General features: G+C 50.8%; 1 long non-coding RNA gene across 3 annotated transcripts in view; it reads left to right on the top strand.

Annotated features, from left to right (window-relative positions):
• Positions 1 to 3,018: 3,018 nt before the first annotated feature.
• The window catches only part of LOC140426232 (uncharacterized), a 69,938-nt gene continuing 50,637 nt past the window's right edge, over positions 3,019 to 22,319 (top strand). For all 3 annotated transcript variants that reach the window (XR_011948165.1, XR_011948164.1, XR_011948163.1), the window contains exon 1: positions 3,019 to 3,226. This is a non-coding gene — a long non-coding RNA (uncharacterized lncRNA). The remainder of the gene's footprint in view (positions 3,227 to 22,319) is intronic.

Raw genomic sequence — 22,319 nt, 5'->3', positions numbered from 1 at the left:
CACTGAACACCGGTGGCCAAACTATTTGCAGCCACTACCTCAAATTCCTTGGAATGCTATGCCCAGAGAACCTTTGGTTAGTGTGAAACCTACCCGGTATGATATTCTGGATCCTGCCCATTGAAACTACCTTCATTTATTAATAGACTATTCATGAAACAGAATTTGAGATTGCTACAATATGTAAGAAGACACAGATTTGAGGAGGGGTTTGCAGCAATCATTGCCACGGGTGAGATTTTTCTAGCAGCTTTAAGAAACATTTGTTTTGCAGTAAGTGTGGTATCGGATAGCAGTAACAGCAGACAACAGTAAAGGCAGAAGCCTTGGCAGCACTGCACGGTATAGATCTTCTCAGAAAATAAGTTTAAAGGGCAGCACGGTGGCCCAGTGGTTAGCACTGCTGCCTGGCACCCTTCGATCCCGGACCCGGATCACTGTGTGGAGTTTGCACGTTTTCCCTGTGTCTGCGTGGGTTTCGCCCCCACAACCCAAAGATGTGCAGAGTATGTGGATTGGCCACACTAAATTGCCCCTTAATTGGAAAAAAAATAATTGGGTACTCTATATTTTAAAAAAAGGAAAAAAAAGAAAAAGAAAATAAGTTTAATATGGGGATTGGATGCAATAAAATGAGACACCTAAGCTAAAGAAACAACGTTGTAGGATGCAGCAACTTTTCAGGAGCAGCAATTCAAGGGATAACAGTGCAGCTTAGAAATGGCAGAAACAATTTTTGTCAGTTTGCTACTGATCTTTTTTTATAAATTTAGAATACCCAATTCATTTTTCCCAATTAAGGGGACATTTTAGCATGGCCAATTCACCTAGCCTGCACATCTTTGGGTTGTGGGGGCGAAACCCACGCAAACACGGGGAGAATGTGCAAACTCCACACAGACAGTGACCCAGAGCCAGGATCGAACCTGGGACCTCGGCGCCATGAGGCAGCAGGGCTAACCCACTGCGCCACCGTGCTGCCCCTGTTTGATACTGATCTAACTGAAAGGGAGCAGGGTAGTGAAGTTTGTACGTTTATCGACATTACAATAAACCATTAAAAAGAACATTTGGGGGCAGCACGACGTCCTAGGTTCGATCCCGGCTCTGGGTCACTGTCCGTGTGGAGTTTGCACATTCTCCCTGTGTTTGCGTGGGTTTCGCCCCCACAACCCAAAGATGTGCAGGGTGGGTGGATTGACCACACCAAATTGCCCCTTAATTGGAAAAATGAATTGGGTACTCTAAATTTAAAAAAATAAAAATTAAAAAAAGAACATTTCTGAACTTCCGGTGGCTGCATGTGAGGGGAGGTCGCTTACTAGGTATCTCCGACCAGGATCCGTCTTTTTCAGCATTTTGCCCAATTCTTCGGAAGAGTTTTGCAGGAAAGTATTCTGGACCGGTAATACAGGGCTCCCGCACTAAACACATGCTAAAAGGAAAAGGGAAAAAAAACACCAACAGAAGGTAATTCTTCACGAACTCGGAGGCTTTGTGCAGCTCGTCAGCAGAGAAAATGGTGGCGGGAGCATTGTCGACGATGGCCACCTGATAACAGCGGACATGTTCTCTGGTGTGCTCACAAAGGAGCTTGACAAATACTTTGAGAAGCAATGGATGTTGGTGTCGGAGAGTCGACAAAAATCGATTGAGGAAGTGCTTTGCCCCATCTAGGTGAAACGTGAAAAGACCACCGAGGCACTAATGAAGCATGGCGAGGTGCTAGAGGGCAGGATTCTCCGTCCTGCCACACTTGTTTTCTGGTGTGGCACGTCCCGCCAGCAGCAGGATCCTCTGTCCCAGCAGCCGGCCAATGTGGTTTCCGCGGGCGTGAGTGTGCTGCCGACGGAAATTCCAGCCCATTAGGTTTAACAGGAACAACTCGGTCTCCCCCTCCACACTTTGGGAGTTCCTTAAGCCAGTTATAAGAGGGGAGGCAATATCCTATGAGGTGCATTTAGATAGGACTGTGAGGGCAGAATGACAGCGACTGGTGGGTGCGATTGTGGAGACGGGTCGCCGCTTTTCGGAGGGCCCTACTCTGGAGTCCCTGGCAACTAGGAAGCAGCTGCAAATGCAGTTTGATCTGGTGTCCATGTGGAAGGTGGTGGGCCAGCTGTGGCACTCGAGGGGGATGGTTTATGAGTACGGGGAGAAGGCAGGCCAGCTTTTGGCTCACTAGCTGAGGCAGCAGGCAGATTTCCGGGAGATCGTACAGATCAGGGACTTGGGCGGCAGCTTGCTTTCTGCACCGAGGGAAGTCAATGCGGTATTTGAGATTTTTTACAGAGATCTCTACAGATTAGTCCTCGGGGAGTGGATCGGACATGCTGGAGTTCCGAGATGGTTGTCCTTCCTGGTGGTGGAGAGAGAGAGAGAAGGAAGGAGTTGGAGGCCCCGTTAAGCCCTGAGGATGTACGGGCCAGTTGGTGCCACTGATAGTAGATATGTCCAATAATTATTTGGCTTGAGGTGCATTGCCCGATTAACATTCGCAGGCCTCTATCTTCCTCATCTTGAAAAATGATAAGGACGTCACAGAATGTGGATCATATGGGGATGCCAAACTACTGACCAAGGTGCTGGCCAGTCAGTCTTTGTTAAGGGGCGGCAATTATTGGCACATATACAACTGGTTCTGAGTGTTGTCCTCTCCAGCCCCCGAACTAGAGGTAATTATATGTATGGATGCTGAGAAAGCGTTTGACAGGGTGGAGTGGGAGTACCTTTCTGAGGTACTTGGGGGCAGATGTTCACTTTTTGGGTTCGGCTATTGTATAGAGCCCCGACAGCCAGTGTATGACAAGTGATGAGTTCAGGGTATTTTCTATTGAGTAAGGGTACAAGGCAGGGGTGCCCTTTGTCGCTGCTCCTGCTTGCGCTAGCGATTGTTCCTTTGTCCATAGCGTCGAGGTCTTTGGGTGAATGATGGATGATAAGGTGGGGGGGGGGGGGAAGCATGTGGTGTTTCTATATGCTGATGACTTACTCTTGTATGTTACAGACCCAGTCTTCTCTATGGATGAAATAATGATGCTCCTGAGGAGCTTTGGCTCCTTTTCAGGATATAAATTGAACCTGGAGAAGAGTAAATAATCGCCTGGGGAGGGGAGCCGATCTGGATGTATTGCCTTTTTGTCTTGCCAGAGGTAGTTTCCGGTATCTGGGTATCCGAGTGGGCCTTGATTGGCCCATGCTTCATCAGTTAAACTATACAAGTCTGGTGAGTAGAGTGAGGTTCGATTTACAGAAGTGGGATAACCTTCCGCTGTCCTCGGCGGGCAGAGTCCAGACTGTTAAGATGAACATTCTCCCAAGGTTTTTATTTCTGTTTCAATGTCTTCCTGTTTTCCTTTGCCAAGGTTAACAAGTCAATCACCTCTTTTATTTGGGCGGGTTAGTCACCAAGGATTCGTACGGTATTCCTTTAAAGGGAGTGGCAGTCTGGGGCCTGGCAATATCCAATTTGCTTGTTTATTATTAGGCAGCCAATATGGAGAAGGTGCTGGAGTGGCTGGGAAGGTCAGATTTCACACGGGGGCAGATGGAGGTGAGTTTGTGTAGGGGCTCCAGTTTACGGGCTTTGGTAACGGTTTTGCTGCCATTCTCCCCAGCGAGGTATTCCTCGAACCCAGTGGTGATGTCTGCTTTAAGGATATGGAAGCAGTTTAGGCAGCATTGCAAGCTGAGTGAATGTCATTGTGGGCCTCGATCTACGGCAACCATTTGTTTGTGCCGTCGGGTTTGGATGCGATGTTTAAGTCATGGGAAGGAAAAGACCTTGAGAATTTGGAGGAATCTGTTCATGGAGGGACGGTTTGCCAGTATGGAGGCATTTCGGCAAAACTTTAGCTGTCAGGGGCGCATTTATTCTGTTGATAGCCCGGAGATGAGTTCTGTTGGGATGGAGATCTTCCGCTCTGCCCAGTGCCTCGGCCTGGTTGGGTGACCTCATGGAATCTTTCTCTCTGTAAAAGGTCAAGTACATCGTTAGGGGGTCGGTGGAGGGGCTCTACCTGAGGTGGCAGCCATTCATTTCCTACTTTTAAAAGTTAGTGAACATCAGCTGTTAATGGTAGTGGGTGGGTGGAGGTTGGGGCGGGGGGGGGGGGGGTGTTATTATTATTGGGGGTAGGTTACTTTTGACTTTCTTTGGGTGGAATTTATTGTGTGTTTTTTTTCTTTTTATGCGATATTGTACTATTTAACATTCGTTTTCTGGGCTGTTTGATGTTGATGTGTTGGTAATAAATTAAAAGTTTCAATAAAAACACTTTTTAAAAAGAACAATTGTGAGCCATGACCATTTTCTCTACGCGGACGGGTTCAGGCCGAACCTTACATTAGGACTATAAGAGTTCACCTACCTACAAGATTGTTGGCAAAGTGCATGTGGGAAACATTTAAAGGCTAGAATAATATATTCAAAAGAGGGCCCTGTGAGAATGCAGAACCTGTTGTTGTTTTTCTAATGTCCCAACACTTCATTCACAAAGTGCTGAATTCGCACAGAACAATGGTGGTGGAAATCAGCAGAAAGGCCCCTCATCACTATTTAAAACAGTGCTTCCCAAACTATTTACCAATGCAACCACATTTTTGCACTCGAAAATTGACAGGATCTCAGACACCAGCAAAAACAAAACAGCAGTAAAGCAGCGCAGTAACATTCCGTATATAATAATTAAAGTTTGCATATTATAGATTAACATCTAATAATATAATCATAAAGATATGAATATCTGAGTTTTCCAACTACTTTGTAAAAGTGTTCAAAAATTTTTTTGGGGATAAATTTAGTGTACCCAATTAATTTTTTCCAATTAAGGGCCGATTTAGCGTGGCCAATCCACCTACCATGCACATCTTTGGGTTGTGGGGGCAAAACCCTTGCAAACACAGGGAGAATGTGCAAACTCCACACAGACAGTGACCCAGAGCCGGGATCGAACCTGGGACCTCGGTGCCATGAGGCTGGAGGGCTAACCGAGTGCGCCACCGTGCTGCCCTGTAAAAGTGTTTTTTTATGTACTCATTAGGTTTTACCGAAGCACTCCATACTGCCTCAAGACTCAGTGAAGCCCCTCGTCCTCCATCCCCACAAATACAATGTAATCAGACTCATAATAGTAACCTTTATTAGTGTCACAAGTAGGCTTACATTAACACTGCAATGAAGTTATTGTGAAAATCCCCTAGTCGCCACACTCCGGCTCCTGTTTGGGTACACAGAGGTAGAGTTCAGAATGTCCAAATCATCCAACAGCATGGGCGGGATTCTCTGAGCCCGCGCCGGGTTGGAGAATAGCCGGGGGTGCGGGAAATTCCAGCCATGCTGCTCTGATGCTGGGCCACCGATTCTCCGGCAACTGGAGAATGAGCGCCAATTTCGTCCGCGCGGTCGCGTGGCGCCGGTTCGGGGCCACTAAAATAGGCCCCTGTGGGCGACGGGCCGAACTCCCGCCGAGTCCCGCTGCCGTTGTTCTAACATGGTACTCCCCCGGCGGGGGCTCGGACCCGCAGCCGCTGTGGAAGTCCTGGTGGGGGAGCGGGGGGATATGACTCCGGGGGGGGGGGGGGCCTCCATTGGATCCAGGTCCGCGATTGGGGCATCCGGAGGGGACCTACCTCCTTCCGCGCAGCCCGCTGTGAAGTCCCCAACATGTTGCTCCACGCCAGCGCGGAGACGGCAACCACGCACATGTGCCGGCGTGGACCCACGCCAGTTGTGCAGGGCTGCCTTTCGGCGTCGGAGCAGAACGCAGCACTCCAGCGCCATGCTAGCCCCCTGAACAGCGGTGAATTTCTGGGCCAGGAGACCTGTTGACACCAGCGTACACCACTCCGGTGTTTATGCTGGCGTCAACACTTGGCCGGGATTTCAGAGAATCCCGGCCCACGTCTTTCAGGACACGTGGGAGAAACCCGGAGCACCTAGAGACAACACACAGTCACGGGGAGAATGTGCAGACTTCTTATCGCAGTGACCAAGCGGGAATCAAACCCTGGGTTTGTCCAGCATGAGCTGTCATTGGCTGCACTGCTGGTGTGGAAAAAATGTGTGGATACAGCTGTGGTGAATATTGGTGTATTCCTTTTGGATTGTAGCCACTGCTTGTTATTACTGACCCAGTGTGATTGTTAAGTGATCCATCTCCTGTCGTTGTGGCATCTGCTGTCACCCTGAGTGTGCCATCACTGAAGTTACGGCACTCCCTGTCTGGAGTAAAGTCCGGCTTATGTGAATCAGAGTCGGCGTTTGGTTGCTCCCCATCTGGAGTCTGGCTGTTTTAACTGAGTCAGTGTTGGTTTGTGATGCTCCCCGTCCGGAGCCTTAGCAGGTTCACTGGAGTCAGCTGAGATTTCTTGAAGCTGCACGTCTGGAGTCGGAACATGCAGGAATGCATTGACTTGTGGAGAGGTTCGAGCGAATGAGGGTGGAAGTATCATGGTGTCACCGGAGTCACCAGTGGTCTCACAGTGATCGTCGAGTGCCTCTGTACACACTGTACACACTAGCTGAGGTCTGTCACTTTGCACATCTTGCATGGGAAGTGGGATGCTGTCGTCACTCGTCTCACATACCGTGGGTAGAGCCTCAATAGCTGCTTGTTGTTCACTTGGGTTGGGTAAATTGTCAGAGTCTTCATCTGGTGGTGCAAACAATGTGGGTGGACTGTCATTATCTTGCTGTTGTCCTTCATTTGGGCTTGGACTGTCATCGTCGCTTTGTTCTTCACTGTAGCATGATAGACCGTCATGGTCGTCCTGCTGTGCACTGGAGCGTGGTAGACTGTCATAGTCTTCTTGCTGTTTACTTGAGCATGGCAGACTTGCATCGTCTGCCGCTAGTTGGTCAGAGGAGGTTGCTAGACCCTGATGGTCTTGTTCCTGCAAGGACTGCGCTCTGAGGTCTTGCATTGCTTCTATCGTGGAGGCTGTCCACGAGCTCGCTGCGGAGGCTTGTGACACTGGAGTCACGTCTTGTGTGAGCAAGGACTGCGCTCTGGAGTCTTGCGTTTCTTCTATCGTGGAGTCTGTCCACGAGCTCGCTGTGGAGGCTTGTGACACTGGAGCCACTTCTTGTTCATGCAAGGACTGCGGTGTGGAGTCTTTCATGTCTTCTTTCGTCGAGTCGGTAACCCTGAGCGGTGCGTGGACCACGCTCTGTGTGGTAGCAGGCCGCTCTCTGTGGGCTTGTACCGCTTTCTGTCTCTTGGTTTCAGGCTGCAGCATCATCCTGCACTCACGAGTTGGGATGTCATATCTGCTGGGCTGAAGATCCTCAAATCCGAAGAATGAATCCACGACTGTGTCGGATTCAATACGGGGTAGCCAATGTGCACACGTCTAGTTGCGGTTCGGATTTGGTACTGGGGTAGCCTCCCAAGGTGAAAGGTTGGTCCAAGTCGTAGTCTTCTAGGACCATATCATCACTGTTTGCGTTGGAGCTGGCATTGGGCTCGCGAGGTCCAGAGAAAATGTAAAGGTCGGTATCAAAGTATTCAAGGTCAGAATCATCGGATTGGGCATAGGTAACTGCTTGTTGCAGAGTTCTTCGGAGGTGAATTTCATTTCCTGGTTCAATTTGAGTCATTGTGCTGTCATTCCAGGTGAAGGAAGGTTGTTTTACGGCTTTAAAAGATTTTTTCTTTGATTTGGGACGTTTCCCCTTTAAATGGGCGTGGTCTAGGGCCTCTGACATCATGACGCATGTGACATAGCGCGTAGGAAGCGATTGCGCATGCGCAGATCGCCGTTCCTTACCAATGGCCGTTTTCGTGATTGCGCATGCGCGGCCTCTTGCGCATGCGCAAACGGACCTTCCCGTACTGCGCGCTTCTCGCGCAAGTGCAGTCCCTTTAGAAAGATGGCCGCCGACCAAAACTGTTCTCTGCTCCGTGATCTCGGCCTCGAGGTGAGTACTGGCGCTTCTCTTACCTTTTCTTGCTGGTTGGAGTGTGTTTTCCTCACAGTATTTGCCGAATTTGTCCAGGACTGCCTGGAAGTCGCTCCTGTTTTGCCCTTTGGAGAACTTAAATTTTAAAAGATTTCTTCTGCTCTGGCATCGGTGATGGTGAGGAGAAGCTCTGTCTTTTCAACATCGGCCAGGTCTTCTAGTTCGGCTGCTACCAGGAAGATTTCAAACATTTGCCGGAATACCCGAAAGTTTTCGCGGAGATCGGCGTGACACTGGAGCTGCTGCGGTACCCGGATCTCGAACATCTTGCCTGGGTATCGTTGCTGGTTGTCACTGTACGCTGAGGTATGGCTATCTGGATTGAAACAGTTCAGTCCTGGTACCATGATTTGTTATGTTGTAGGTTAACATAAGCGGCTCCCTTGTGGTGCACTTGGCAAAGGAAGGTTCAGACGTGGAGATAACTTCAACACGTTTATTAAACTATTTACACATCTATTACTCGGGTTCGACACTACTGCTAATCCTACTATAGCTACCCAGACTGACTAACCAGTTTCTGCAATCCACGTGGTGGGTGTAATGTTGAATCAACCCTGTATCTCTACTCACTGACTGTCTCCAATGGAAAGAGGCAGATCCTGTGTGTGGTGTCCTTTATATATGGGTTGGTGTAATGCCCCCCTGTGGTCGTGCCACCTCCGTGTGTATGGTGAATGTCTATTGGTCGTGTCCTATCTACCTGATCTATTGGTTGAGTGTGTGTGTGTGATGTCACTGGTGCTCCCTCTAGTGTCTAACTAGCCTACATGCATTTATATTGGTGCATATCACCACACCCTATGGCAGACACGTGCCCACCAAAAGCGGCTGGGCAATCCAAGGCAGGTAGTTCATCACAGCTGCTAGTGTCAGTGGGAACAGTGCCTGCTGGTGGCACCGCAGCCACCAGAGGCCAAGGATTGTAGAAGTTCCCCGGCCAAAGAAGAGGGAAGCCAGGATGTGGTCAGTGGTTGGGAGTCATGGGAGAAGGGGATCAGAGGCAAGGACAGGGGCTAGGCTTCCAGCAGCAAGCCCCTGCCTGCTGCTGAGTCCATTGATAGCGAGGAACCAGCCCATCCCCCACATCAGTAAGCTGTTGGTAAATCTGACAGGCTTTTCTAGGCGGCCTTCCAAGGGCCCATGCAACCTCCATTTAATTCCTGAGGTACCACTAAATTGCTGTGGGTTCAAGGATAATGGGTGTCAATAGGCCCATTAATTTTTAAAATAAATTTAAAGTACCCAATTAATTTTTTCCCCAATCAAGGGGCAATTTAGCGGGGCCAATTCACCTACCCTGTCCATCTTTGGATTGTGGGGGTGAATGTGCAAACTTCACTTGGACAGTGACCTGGTGCCGGGATCGAACACGGGTCCTCAGCGCCGTGAGGCAGCAGTGCTAACCACTAATAGGCCTATTCATGAGCTGAATTGGCATTCCGCCGCTGGTGACCAGAAACCCCATGTAGTACCATCTGACCTTCGATTTAATCTGGAGGTGGGGTGTGGTTCCTGTTTCCAGGACCTGAGCCACCAGGATTCCTGCCCACTGGGCTGTATTAAATGCAGTCCCCTTCCTCACTCAGCAGTCCATCTCCCCCTGTGGTCCAGTTGACTGTGCCAATGAAGCAGGATTGGATTGGCTATCCCAAGGCAAGGAGCCTGGGCAATGGCAGACAGGAGCAGAAACAGTTTGAAGCCGCCACTCATCTTCATGGCTCAGTTGTATGACATGCTGGTTTTTCCTGCACTTAGTCAGTGAGTGACACGTATCCACCTCTGTCTATGCCAGCTTGGTGCACAAGTATTCCGGGCACACTCAGCACCAGGCAGTAAGAGTGATTTCTGAGGTTGCTGGGTGCCTTGGGCTCACCATTCGTTGCTTGTGGTTTGGCAACATCGATCCAGTGAGTCCAGGGATGTTACACCAGAGTTTCCATACTGGGTCATCTCCACGCCATGGTCACCATTGCTGCCTCAGAGGAGGGGTGCTCACAACCCCAAAAGTAACCTCTGTGACCCCAGAGAGGACTGTGACCTAAGGGGCGCGATTCTCCCAAAGGGAGACAAAGTCCCGACGCCAGAGTGAAAACCAGAGTGTTTCACCCTGCCGTCGGAGCCCGCTCCCAGCCCCTTATTCTCACGCCCTCGGGGGGCTAGGAGTGGGGTCGCGTATTTTATGCGCGCTGGGCCTTAGCGCCACATAAATGACGCCCCCCACAGGCCGCCCCCCTCCCCCCCCCCCCCCCCCCCCCCCCCCCAGCGTTCCCACACAGTTCCCGTCGGCAGCGACCAGGTGTGGAAGGCGCCGGCGGGAACCTGTTGTGTCGGAACGGCCGCTCGGCCCATCCGGGCCGGAGAATAGCGGGGGTACCGGAGAATCGCCGTTGTGAGTGTCTCGGACGATACTCCGGCTGGCGCGGCGCAGAACTCAACGGGGCCGTACTCGCCGGTTGTGAGAATGGCGGGACGGCGTCGGACTGGCGTCGTGCGATTTGATGGCGTGGCTGGCGATTCTCCCAACCGGCGCGGCCTCGGAGAATCGCGCCCAAGGTTTAGGAAACCCCAATTTGAAGGAACATCTCAGTAAATACAATTTAGTTGCAATTTCTTAGTTCAGGCTGCCGCTTTATCACGCTGCCAAATTCACTCTGTCTACACTGAGAAAGATGTTTCTGGTCATGCGCTGGTGTTGCTTGCCACAGAAATAGGTTTGATGCAGGTGTGGCGGGTCATGTTGAACTTCCTCCAGTGCTGGAGGATCAGCAAGGAAGAAGCAAAAGAGTCGGAGCAACTGCCAGAAGAGGGAGGTGGAGGAAAAGGGTGGCCCTGCAGGACGTGATATCCACAATGCATCTTCAGGAAGCATTTCTCTGACATGAACTGTATTCAGGAGTAAATTAGGAGATGCCATCGCTTCACCAAGGAGGCTGTGAGCAATGAACATAAGAGCAGCATTCTTACCTTATAACCCTGGCTGGATCATAACATTTATTGTGACATTGCAGCCATGTCCTGTGTACTCCAGGTCTTGACAGCATGCTCAGAGAGGGAAGAGGATGCCCTTCCAACTCTCTCCTGCCTGAACCAGGGCATCTAGCGCAGCATCAGAGAATCCTGAAGACTGCTCACCTCCTCCTTTTTTTTTAATAAACATTTTATTGAGGTATTTATGGTTTTATAACAATAACAGAAGAAACAATGTGCATACAAATATAAACGTAGTGCAAAAGCCGTCTTCCTCCCTCACAGGTCCCACCTTTTCTAGCCTCCTATTCTACACTAAACTACCCCCACGGCCCCCCACCCCCACCTTCTGCTGACGGTTAATTTTCCACAAAGAAGTCGACAAACGGCTGCCAACTCCGGGCGAACCCTAACATTGACCCTCTCAGGGCGAATTTGATTTTCTCTAAACAGAGAAAGCTAGCAATGTCAGATAGACAGGTCTCCGACTTCGGGGGCTCTGAGTCCCTCCAAGCTAATAGTATCCGTCTCCGGGCTACCAGGGAAGCAAAGGCCAAGATGTCTGCCTCTTTCTCCTCCTGGATTCCCGGATCTTCCGACACCCTGAAAATTGCCACCTCTGGACTCGGTGCCACCCTTGTTTTTAACACCGTGGACATGACATCCGCAAACTCCTGCCAGAATCCCCCAAGCTTTGGGCATGACCAGAACATGTGGACATGGTCCACTGGTCCTCCCACACACCTTGCGCACCTGCCTTTCACCCCTAAGAACCTGCTCATCCGGGCCACTGTCATGTGAGCCTGGTGAATGACCTTAAACTGTATCAGACTGAGCCTGGCACATGTTGTGGACGTGTTGACTCTACTCAATGCATCCGCCCAGAGACCATCCTCTATCTCTCCACCTAACTCCTCTTCCCATTTGTGTTTCAGCTCCTTGTGTTTCCTCTGACCCCATAAGCTCCTTATAAATGTCTGAAACCCTCCCTTCTCCAACACACACTCTGGAAACTACCCTGTCCTGTATCCCCCTTGGTGGTAGGAGCGGGAAGGTTGAGACCTGCCTGTGTGGGAAGTCTCGCGCCTACAGGTACCTAAAGTCATTCCCTCCCGTCAGTTCAAATTTCACCTCCAGTTCCCTCAAGCTGGGAAAACTCCCTTCTATAAACATATCGCCCATCCTCTCGACCCTGCTCTCTGCCACCTCTGGAACCCTCCATCTAACCTCCCCAGGGCAGTGATTATTGGGGGCCAGACCGATGTTCCCTCTGTTCCCACATGTCTCCTCCATTGCCCCCAAACTCTCAGGGCCGCGACCACCACAGGGCTGGTGGAGTAGCGTGCCGGCGGGAATGGCAGAGGCAACGTTACCAACACCCCCAAACTAGTGCCCTTGCATGAAGCAGCCTCTACTCGCTCCACGTTCGCCTTCAGTCCCCTCAAATGCGCGAACACGTGTGCCCTCTTAACCAGCCCATTTAGCCTTCTTACATTCCATGTGATCAGCCTTGTTGGGGGCTTCTTGCCCCCCCCCCCTCCGCCGATCAGCCATCCCCTTTCTTCAGCCAGTCTCCAGCCCGCGCCCCACGCATCCGCAGGCCCGCCCCCAGGCAGCCTCCGTCCCCGACCTCCCTATTGTCCCACAGCAAAAGTCCCTCCTCCGTCAGCAGAACATTCCCCCCCCTAGTAACAGCACTATACACACAGCCCCCTTCAACAAGCATACCATCTGCTGACCCCCCACTGCGCTTCCATGAGCTAGCCCGCCCAGCTAGCTTGGTGGCCCCCTCCAATGGTGCCAAACATTTTCCCACCTATTGTCCCGTCCCCCCCTTCCCCCCCGCTCGGACACACATATACAAACGTAAACAATCCCAACCCAACTGCCCAAACGAAACACGCAAAGAAAATTGCTCATCCCCTCCTTAAGCAAGTTCTTTTATTCAAGCTTGTTTGGTGCCTTCAACCAAGAGTGCACGTTGTCATCAACAGGTGCTGAATGCCTTTAAATGGCGTCATATGCACTAGACTTTCACCTCCACCCGACGCATAAGACCATAAGACATAGGAGTAGAACTAGGCCACTTGGCCCATTGAGTCTGCTCCGTCATTCAATCATGGCTGATATTTTTCCCATCCCCATTCTCCTGCCTTCTCCCCATAACCCGTGATCCCCTTATTAATCAAGAACCTATCTATCTCTGTCTTAGAGATACTCAGAGATTTGGCCTCCACGGCCTTCTGCGACAAAGAGTGCCACAGATTCACCATGCTCTGGCTAATGAAATTCCTCTTCAACTCCGTTTTAAACGATTGCCCCTTTAGTCTGAGATTGTGCCCTCTGGTTCTAGTTTTTCCTACAAGTGGAAATTTCCTCTCCACGTCCACTCTATCCAGGCCCTCTCATCCTTCTAAACTCCAACAAATACAGACCCAGAGTTCTCAACTGTTCCTCATACGACAGGCTCTTCATTCCAGGGATCATTCTTGCGAACCTCCTCTGGACCCTTTCCAAGGCCAGCACATCCTTCCTTTGATACGGGGCCCAAAACTGCTCATAATACTCCAAATGGGGTCTGACAAGAGCCTTATACAGCCTCAGAAGTACATCCCTGCCTTGTAATCTAGCCCTTCCAACATGAATGTTAACATTGCATCTGCCTTCCTACCTGCCGAATGAACCTGCACTTTAACCTTAAGAGAATCTTGAACAAGGACGCCCAAGTCCCTTTGTGCTTCTGATTTCCAAAGCATTTCCCCATTTAGAAAATAGTCTATGCCTCCATTCTTCCTTCCAAAGTGCATAACCGCACACTTTTCCACATTGTCTTCCATCTGCTACTTCTTTGCCCACTCTCCTAGCCTGTTCAAGTCCTTCTGCAGCCCCCCTGCTTCCTCAATACAGCCTGTCCCTCTACAGATCTTTGTGTCAACTGCAAACTTAGCAACAGTGCCTTCAGTTCCTTTTTCCAGATCATTAATGTATATTGTGTAAAGCTGTGGTCCCAGCACAGACCCCTGAGGCACACCACTAGTCAGCGGCTGCCATCCTGAAAAAGACCCCTTAATCCCCACTCTCTGTCTTCTGCCAGTCAGCCAATCCTCTATCCATGCCAGGATCTTACCCTTAACACCATGGGCTCTTAACTTATTTAACAGTCTCCTATGCGGCACCTTATCAAAGGCCTTCTGGAAATCTAAATAAATCACGTCCACTGGTTCTCCGTTGTCTAACGTCCTTGTTACCTCCTCAAAGAATACCAACAGATTTGTCAGACATGACCTCCCCTTGACGAAGCCATGCTCCCAAGTACTCCGCGATCTCATCTTTAATAATGGACTCTAAAACCCCACTAGCTCCAACCCCGACAGGTGTGCAGCCAATGAGTAGTGATTATCACCTATGTGATTACAATTAGCAGGCACCCGGAATGTTATGTGCTGTCTAAGCCAATAGTAAAACAGAGATATGCAGTTCATTTTCGCTGTCCCCTGCTGAAAATAGGCAATGTCTCACTGATTCAGGGAAGGAATAATGCCTAAACTGATAATTATTTTCTTTTTTTAAAAAACAATATTTTATAAAGGTATTTGAAATTTTTTATAACAGTAACATAAACAATGACATCAACATGGAAAAATAAACATCTCCCCACCCCCGCAGTCCAATCTTCACGCACCTCAACCATACAACAACAATCCCCCCCCTTTGGAATACTGAATCTGCTGACATTTTAATTTTCTCTGAGAAATTCGACGAACGGCTGCCACCTCCTAACATTGACCCTCTTAAGGCAAACTTTATTTTCTCGAGACTGAGAAACCCAGCCATGTCACTAACCCGGGTCTCGACACTCGGGGGCTTTGAGTCCCTCCACGTTAACAAGATCCGTCTCGGGGCTTCCGGGTGCGGCGATGACCAGCTGAGTCGCACGTTTCGGCAGCTCCCTGTGAAACGGACTTTTGGGCTCTTGATAGGAGCCCCAACGGCAATTTTAACGGCTGAAAACACCGTGCGGTAAACCAGAAGGGTGTTCCCCCTGGACACGGATGGAAAAAGGAGAGGAAAGTGGCCGGATTGCAGCGGATCCTTTGGAACAACGGCAAGGAAGGCAAGCAGAAACCAAGATGGCGTCGGAAGGTGGCAGTTTCATATGGGGCCCTGAACAACAAGAGTTTTTGAAACGCTGCGTGGAGGAGATAAAAAAGGAAATGAAGAAAGAGTTGTTGGCCCCGATATTACAGGCGATTGAAGGGCTGAAAGAGGAACAAAAGACCCAGGAGCAGGAGCTTCGGGTCGTGAAGGCGAAAGCAGCAGAGAATGAAAACGACATACAGGGCCTGGTGGTGAAGTCGGAGATACAGGAGGCACACCAGAAACGATCTGTGGAGAGGTTGGAGGCACTGGAAAATAACGCAAGGAGGAACAACTTGAGGATTCTTGGCCTTCCTGAAGGTGTGGAGGGGGCGGACGTCGGGGCATATGTGAGCACGATGCTGCACTCGTTAATGGGAGTGGAGGCCCCGACGGGTCCGTTGGAGGTGGAGGGAGCATACCGAGTTATGGTGCGAGGACCGAGAGCAGGAGAAGCTCCCAGAGCCATAGTGGTGAGATTTCTCCGTTTTAAGGATAGAGAAATGGTCCTTAGATGGGCGAAGAAAACTCGGTGTAGTAAATGGGAGAACGCGGTGATCCGCGTCTATCAAGATTGGAGTGCGGAGGTGGCGAGAAGGAGGGCGAGCTTTAATCGGGCCAAAGCGGTACTTCACAAAAAAAAGATCAAGTTTGGAATGCTGCAACCGGCAAGACTGTGGGTCACATATCAAGGGAGGCACCACTACTTTGAGACGGCGGATGAAGCGTGGACTTTTATTGTAGAAGAAAAATTGGAATGATTGGACTACGAAAATGAACGTTTGGATAAAGTGGTGGGACGAGTGGGGGGGGGGGGGGGGGGGGGGGGGAAGAGGGATTGTATGATTAATCCTGCGGTATGGTAACTTTTCTTTCTCCCACAGGTGGTGATGGGGGGAGGTGGGGAGGGAGAGGAGATGGGGCGTTGGCCATGGGAGGCGGGGCCGAGGGAGAGGCGCGGGCTTGGTTCCCGCGCTATGATAATTATGGCGGGAATAGAGAAGCAGGAAGGAGGGGGCGCCGCACGGGGCGAGCCGTGATCACGGGGGGAAGCCGAGGTCAGCCAGAGTTTGCTGACTTCTGGGAGCAACATGGGGGGAGTAATTACGCTAGCGGGGGGTCTAGCGGGGGGGGGGGGGGGAGGGGGGAATTACTGGGTTGCTGCTGCTGGGGAAAGGGGGGAGTGGGTGCGGGAAAGGATGGGCGGGGGGGCACCGTCTGGGAGAAATACAGCCGCGTGGGAACTGGGCGAGAAGCTGGAAAAAGATGATGGCTAACCGGCAAGGGGGGGGGGGGGGGGGGTGGGAAGCCCCCCAACTCGGCTGATCACGTGGAACGTGAGGGGGCTTAACGGGCCGATAAAGAGGGCACGAGTACTCGCACACCTTAAGAAACTTAAAGCAGATGTGGTCATGTTACAGGAAACGCACCTGAAACTGATAGATCAGGTTAGGTTGCGCAAAGGATGGGTAGGGCAGGTGTTCCATTCGGGGCTGGATGCGAAAAACAGGGGGGTGGCTATATTAGTGGGGAAGCGGGTAATGTTCGAGGCAAAGACTATAGTGGCGGATAACGGGGGCAGATACGTGATGGTGAGTGGCAAATTACAGGGAGAGATGGTGGTGTTGGTAAACGTGTATGCCCCGAATTGGGACGATGCCAATTTTATGAGGCGAATGCTAGGACGCATCCCAGACCTAGAGACCGGAAAGCTGATAATGGGGGGAGACTTTAACACGGTGTTGGAACCAAGGCTGGATAGGTCGAAGTCCAGGACTGGTAGGAGGCCGGCAGCAGCCAAGGTGCTTAAGGATTTTATGGAGCAGATGGGAGGGGTGGACCCGTGGAGATTCAGTAGACCTAGGAGTAAGGAGTTCTCGTTTTTCTCCTATGTCCATAAAGTCTATTCACGCATAGACTTTTTTGTGTTGGGTAGGGCATTGATCCCGAGGGTGAGGGGAACGGAATATACGGCTATAGCCATTTCGGATCATGCCCCACACTGGGTAGACTTGGAGATAGGGGAGGAAACAAGAGGGCGTCCACCCTGGAGAATGGATATGGGACTAATGGCGGATGAGGGGGTGTGCTTAAGGGTGAGGGGATGCATTGAAAAGTACTTGGAACTCAATGACAATGGGGAGGTTTAGGTGGGAGTGGTCTGGGAGGCGTTGAAGGCGGTGGTTAGGGGGGAGCTGATATCAATAAGGACACATAAAGGGAAGCAGGAGAGTAAGGAACGGGAGCGGTTGTTGCAAGAACTTTTGAGGGTGGACAGACAGTATGCGGAAGCACCGGAGGAGGGACTGTATAGGGAAAGGCAAAGGCTGCATGTGGAATTTGACTTGCTGACCACAGGCACTGCAGAGGCACAATGGAGGAAGGCGCAGGGTGTACAGTATGAATATGGAGAGAAGGCGAGCAGATTGCTGGCACATCAATTGAGGAAAAGGGGAGCAGCGAGGGAAATAGGGGGGGTGAGAGACGAAGATGGAGAGACAGAGCGGGGAGCGGAGAGAGTGAATGAAGTGTTTAAGACATTTTATAAAAAATTGTATGAAGCTCAACCCCCGGATGGGAGGGAGAGAATGATGGAGTTTTTGGATCGGCTGGAAATTCCCAAGGTGGAAGAGCAGGAAAGGATGGGATTGGGAGCACAGATCACGGTAGAAGAAGTGGTGAAAGGAATTAGGAACATGCAGACGGGAAAGGCCCCGGGACCGGACGGATTCCCAGTTGAATTTTACAGAAAATATTTGGACTTGCTCGCCCCGCTACTGACGAGGACCTTCAACGAGGCAAAGGAAAGGGGACAACTGCCCCCGACTATGTCAGAAGCAACGATATCGCTTCTTTTAAAGAAGGAAAAGGATCCGCTACAATGCGGGTCCTACAGACCAATCTCCCTCCTCAATGTAGATGCCAAGGTCTTGGCCAAGGTAATGGCAATGAGAATAGAGGAATGTGTCCCGGGGGTGGTTCATGAGGACCAAACTGGGTTTGTGAAGGGGAGACAGCTGAACACGAACATACGGAGGTTGTTAGGGGTAATGATGATGGCCCCACCAGAGGGTGAAACGGAGATAGTAGTGGCGATGGATGCCGAGAAAGCATTTGATAGAGTGGAGTGGGATTATCTGTGGGAGGTGTTGAGGAGATTTGGGTTCGGAGAGGGGTATGTTAGATGGGTGCAGCTGTTGTATAGGGCCCCAGTGGCGAGTGTGGTCACGAATGGACGGGGATCGGCATATTTTCGGCTCCATAGAGGGACAAGGCAGGGATGTCCTCTGTCCCCATTACTGTTTGCACTGGCGATTGAGCCCCTGGCGATAGCGCTGAGAGGTTCCAAGGGATGGAGGGGAATACTTAGGGGAGGAGAAGAACACCGGGTATCTTTATATGCGGATGATCTGCTACTATATGTGGCGGATCCAGCGGAGGGGATGCCAGAAATAATGCGGATACTTGGGGAGTTTGGGGATTTTTCAGGGTATAAATTGAACATGGGAAAGAGTGAGCTGTTTGTGGTGCATCCAGGGGAGCAGAGTAGAGAAATAGAAGACCTACCGTTGAGGAAGGTAACAAGAGACTTTCGTTACCTGGGGATCCAGATAGCTAAGAATTGGGGCACATTGCACAGGCTAAATTTGACGCGGTTGGTGGAACAGATGGAGGAAGATTTCAAGAGATGGGACATGGTAGCATTGTCAATGGCAGGGAGGGTGCAGGCAGTTAAGATGGTGGTCCTCCCGAGATTCCTTTTTGTGTTTCAGTGTCTCCCGGTGGTGATCACGAAGGCTTTTTTCAAAAGGATAGAAAAGAGTATTATGGGTTTTGTTTGGGCCGGGAAGACTCCGAGAGTGAGGAAGGGATTCTTACAGCGTAGTAGGGATAGGGGGGGGCTGGCACTACCGAGCCTAAGTGAGTATTATTGGGCCGCTAATATTTCAATGGTGAGTAAGTGGATGGGAGAGGAGGAAGGAGCGGCGTGGAAGAGATTAGAGAGGGCGTCCTGTAGGGGGACCAGCCTGCAGGCTATGGTGACAGCCCCATTGCCGTTCTCACCAAGGAACTATACCACGAGTCCGGTGGTGGTAGCTACACTGAAGATTTGGGGACAGTGGAGACGACATAGGGGAAAGACCGGAGCACTGGGGGGGTCCCCGATAAGAAACAACCATAGGTTTGCCCCGGGGGGAATGGATGGGGGATATGGAATGTGGCAAAGAGCAGGTATAACGCAATTGAAAGATCTATTTGTGGATGGGAAGTTTGCGAGTCTGGGAGCGCTGACCGAGAAATATGGGTTGCCCCAAGGGAATGCATTCAGGTACATGCAATTGAGGGCTTTTGCGAGGCAGCAGGTGAGGGAATTCCCGCAGCTCCCGACACAAGAGGTGCAGGACAGAGTCATCTCAAAGAAATGGGTGGGGGACGGTAAGGTGTCGGATATATATAGGGAAATGAGAGACGAAGGGGAGACTATGATGGACGAACTAAAAGGGAAATGGGAAGAAGAGCTAGGGGAGGAGATTGAGGAGGGGATGTGGGCAGATGCCCTAAACAGGGTAAACTCGTCGTCCTCGTGCGCCAGGCTAAGCCTGATTCAGTTTAAGGTATTACACAGGGCACATATGACTGGAACACGGCTCAGTAAATTTTTTGGGGTGGAGGATAGGTGTGCGAGGTGCTCGAGAAGCCCAGCGAATCATACCCATATGTTTTGGTCATGCCCGGCACTACAGGGGTTTTGGATGGGGGTGACAAAGGTGCTTTCGAAAGTAGTCGGAGTCCGGGTCGAACCAAGCTGGGGGTTGGCTATATTTGGGGTTGCACAAGAGCCGGGAGTGCAGGAGGCGAGAGAGGCCGATGTTTTGGCCTTTGCGTCCCTAGTAGCCCGGCGCAGAATATTGCTAATGTGGAAAGAAGCCAAGCCCCCGGGGGTGGAGACCTGGATAAATGATATGGCGGGGTTCATAAAGTTAGAGCGGATTAAGTTCGTCCTAAGGGGGTCGGCTCAAGGGTTTACTAGGCGGTGGCAACCGTTCGTCGAATATCTTGCGGAAAGATAGATAGGGGAGAACAAAGAAGGCAGCAGCAGCAGCCCAGGACTTGGGGGGTGGGGGGTGGGGGGGGTGGGGGGTGTGGCCGTGGCCTGAGACAAGGCAGTTGCCAATTAGGGCTAGTTTTTATTTTTTGTTATTTAATATTTATTTATTTGTTGTTGTTTTCTTTTGTTCTTGTTTAAATAAAAAAGGTCATTATTATCTGTATTGTTATAATGTTGTGTAAAGGATGCACAATGTACTGTGTTGGTTGACCAAAAATTTTCAATAAAATATTATTTTAAAAAAAAAACAAGATCCGTCTCCGGGCTACCAGGGAGGCAAAGGCCAAGACGTCGGCCTCTTTCACCCCCTGAACTCCCGAATCTTCCGACACTCCAAAGATCGCTACCTCCGGACTCGGCACCACCCATGTTTTTAGTACCGTGGACATTGCCTTAGCGAAATCCTGCCAAAACCCTCTAAGCTTCGGGCATGCCCAAAACATGTGGGCATAATTTGCTGGGCTTCCCGCGCACCTCGCACACCTATCTTCTATCTCGAAAAACCTGCTCATCCTAGCCGCTGTCATGTGTGCCCGGTGGACTACCTTAAATTGTGTCAGGCTAAGCCTGCCGCACAATGAGGAGGTATTAACCCTTCTTATGGCATCCGCCCTTAGCCCCGCCTCTATCTCTCCTCCTAGCTCGTCCTCCCACTTGCCCTTAAGCTCCTCCACCGGTGTTTCCTCCACCTCCGAAAGCTCCTGGTAAATATCCGATACCTTCCCCTCTCCCACCCAGGTACTAGAAACTACTCTATCCTGTACCACCCATGGCAGCAGCACTGGGAAGGCTGGCACCTGTTTTCTCAGGAAGTCTCACACCTGCAAATACCTAAAACCATTTCCTGCTGGCAATTTAAATTTATCCTCCAAAGCTTTCAAGCTGGGAAAGCTCCCGTCTATAAATAGATCCCCCATCCTTCTAATTCCTGCCCTCTGCCAAATCCGGAACCAGCCATCTAGTCTACCCGGTACAAACCTATGGTTATTATAAATCGGGGTCCAAATCGATGCTCCCTCCACTCTCTTGTATCTCCTCCATTGCCCCCAGATCCTCAGAGCCGCCACTACTACCGGACTGGCGAGAACGGCAGATGTGCCGTTACCAATGCTCCCAAACTGGTGTCTTTACATGACGCTGCCTCCACCCGCTCCCATGCCGACCCCTCCCCCACTACCCACTTGCTAATCATGTCTATATTAGCCGCCCGGTAGTAATTGCAGAAGTTCGGCAGTGCCAACCCACCCTCCCCCCGACTGCGCTCCAGCAACACTTCCTTCACTCACGGGGTTTTACTCGCCCACACAAAGCCCAAAATAATCTTATTCACCCGCTTGAAAAAGGCCTTAGGGATGAAGATGGGGAGGCACTGAAAGACAAACAGAAATCTGGGGAGGACCGTCATTTTCACGGTCTGTACCCTCCCCGCCAGTGATAGCGGGAGCAGGTCCCATATCTTAAAGTCCCCTTCCATTTGTTCTACCAACCGGGATAGGTTTAACTTATGTAGTACCTCCCATTTCCGGGCCACCTGGATTCCAGATATCGAAAGCTCTTCCCTATCATTCTAAGCGGCAGCTCTCCCAGTCTCTTCTCCTATCCTCTTGCCTGGATCGCAAACATCTCGCTTTTCCCCATGTTCAATTTGTACTCCAAAAAATTGCCAAATTCCCCCAAGATTCGCATTACTTCCCCCATCCCCTCCAACGGGCCCGAAATGTACAAGAGCAGCTCCACTGCATAGAGCGAGACCCGGTGCTCCACCCCCACAACCAGCCCTTTCCAGTCCTAGAGGCTGTTAACGCCATGGCCAATGGCTCTATGGCCAGGGCAAACAGTAACGGGGAGAGGGGGCACCCTTGCCTCGTCCCTCGGTGTAGTTCAAAATACCTCGACCTCAGCTGGTTCGTATGCACACTCGCTACTGGTGCCTGATAGAGCAACCGCACCCAGTCAATAAAGCCCCCACCAAACCCAAACCTTCCCAGCGCCCCCACAGGTAATTCCACTTCACCCAATCAAAAGCCTTCTTTGCATCCATCGCTACCACCACCTCCGTCTCCTCTCCTTCTGAGGTATTCATAATAACATATAGAAGCCTTCAAACATTGGCCTTAAATTGCTTGCCCTTAACAAATC

The sequence above is a fragment of the Scyliorhinus torazame genome, chromosome 7 (assembly GCF_047496885.1).
Source record: "Scyliorhinus torazame isolate Kashiwa2021f chromosome 7, sScyTor2.1, whole genome shotgun sequence".
Taxonomy (NCBI): domain Eukaryota; kingdom Metazoa; phylum Chordata; class Chondrichthyes; order Carcharhiniformes; family Scyliorhinidae; genus Scyliorhinus; species Scyliorhinus torazame.
Note: the sequence above shows the minus strand (reverse complement) of the source record. Positions and strands in the feature narration are given on the sequence as shown.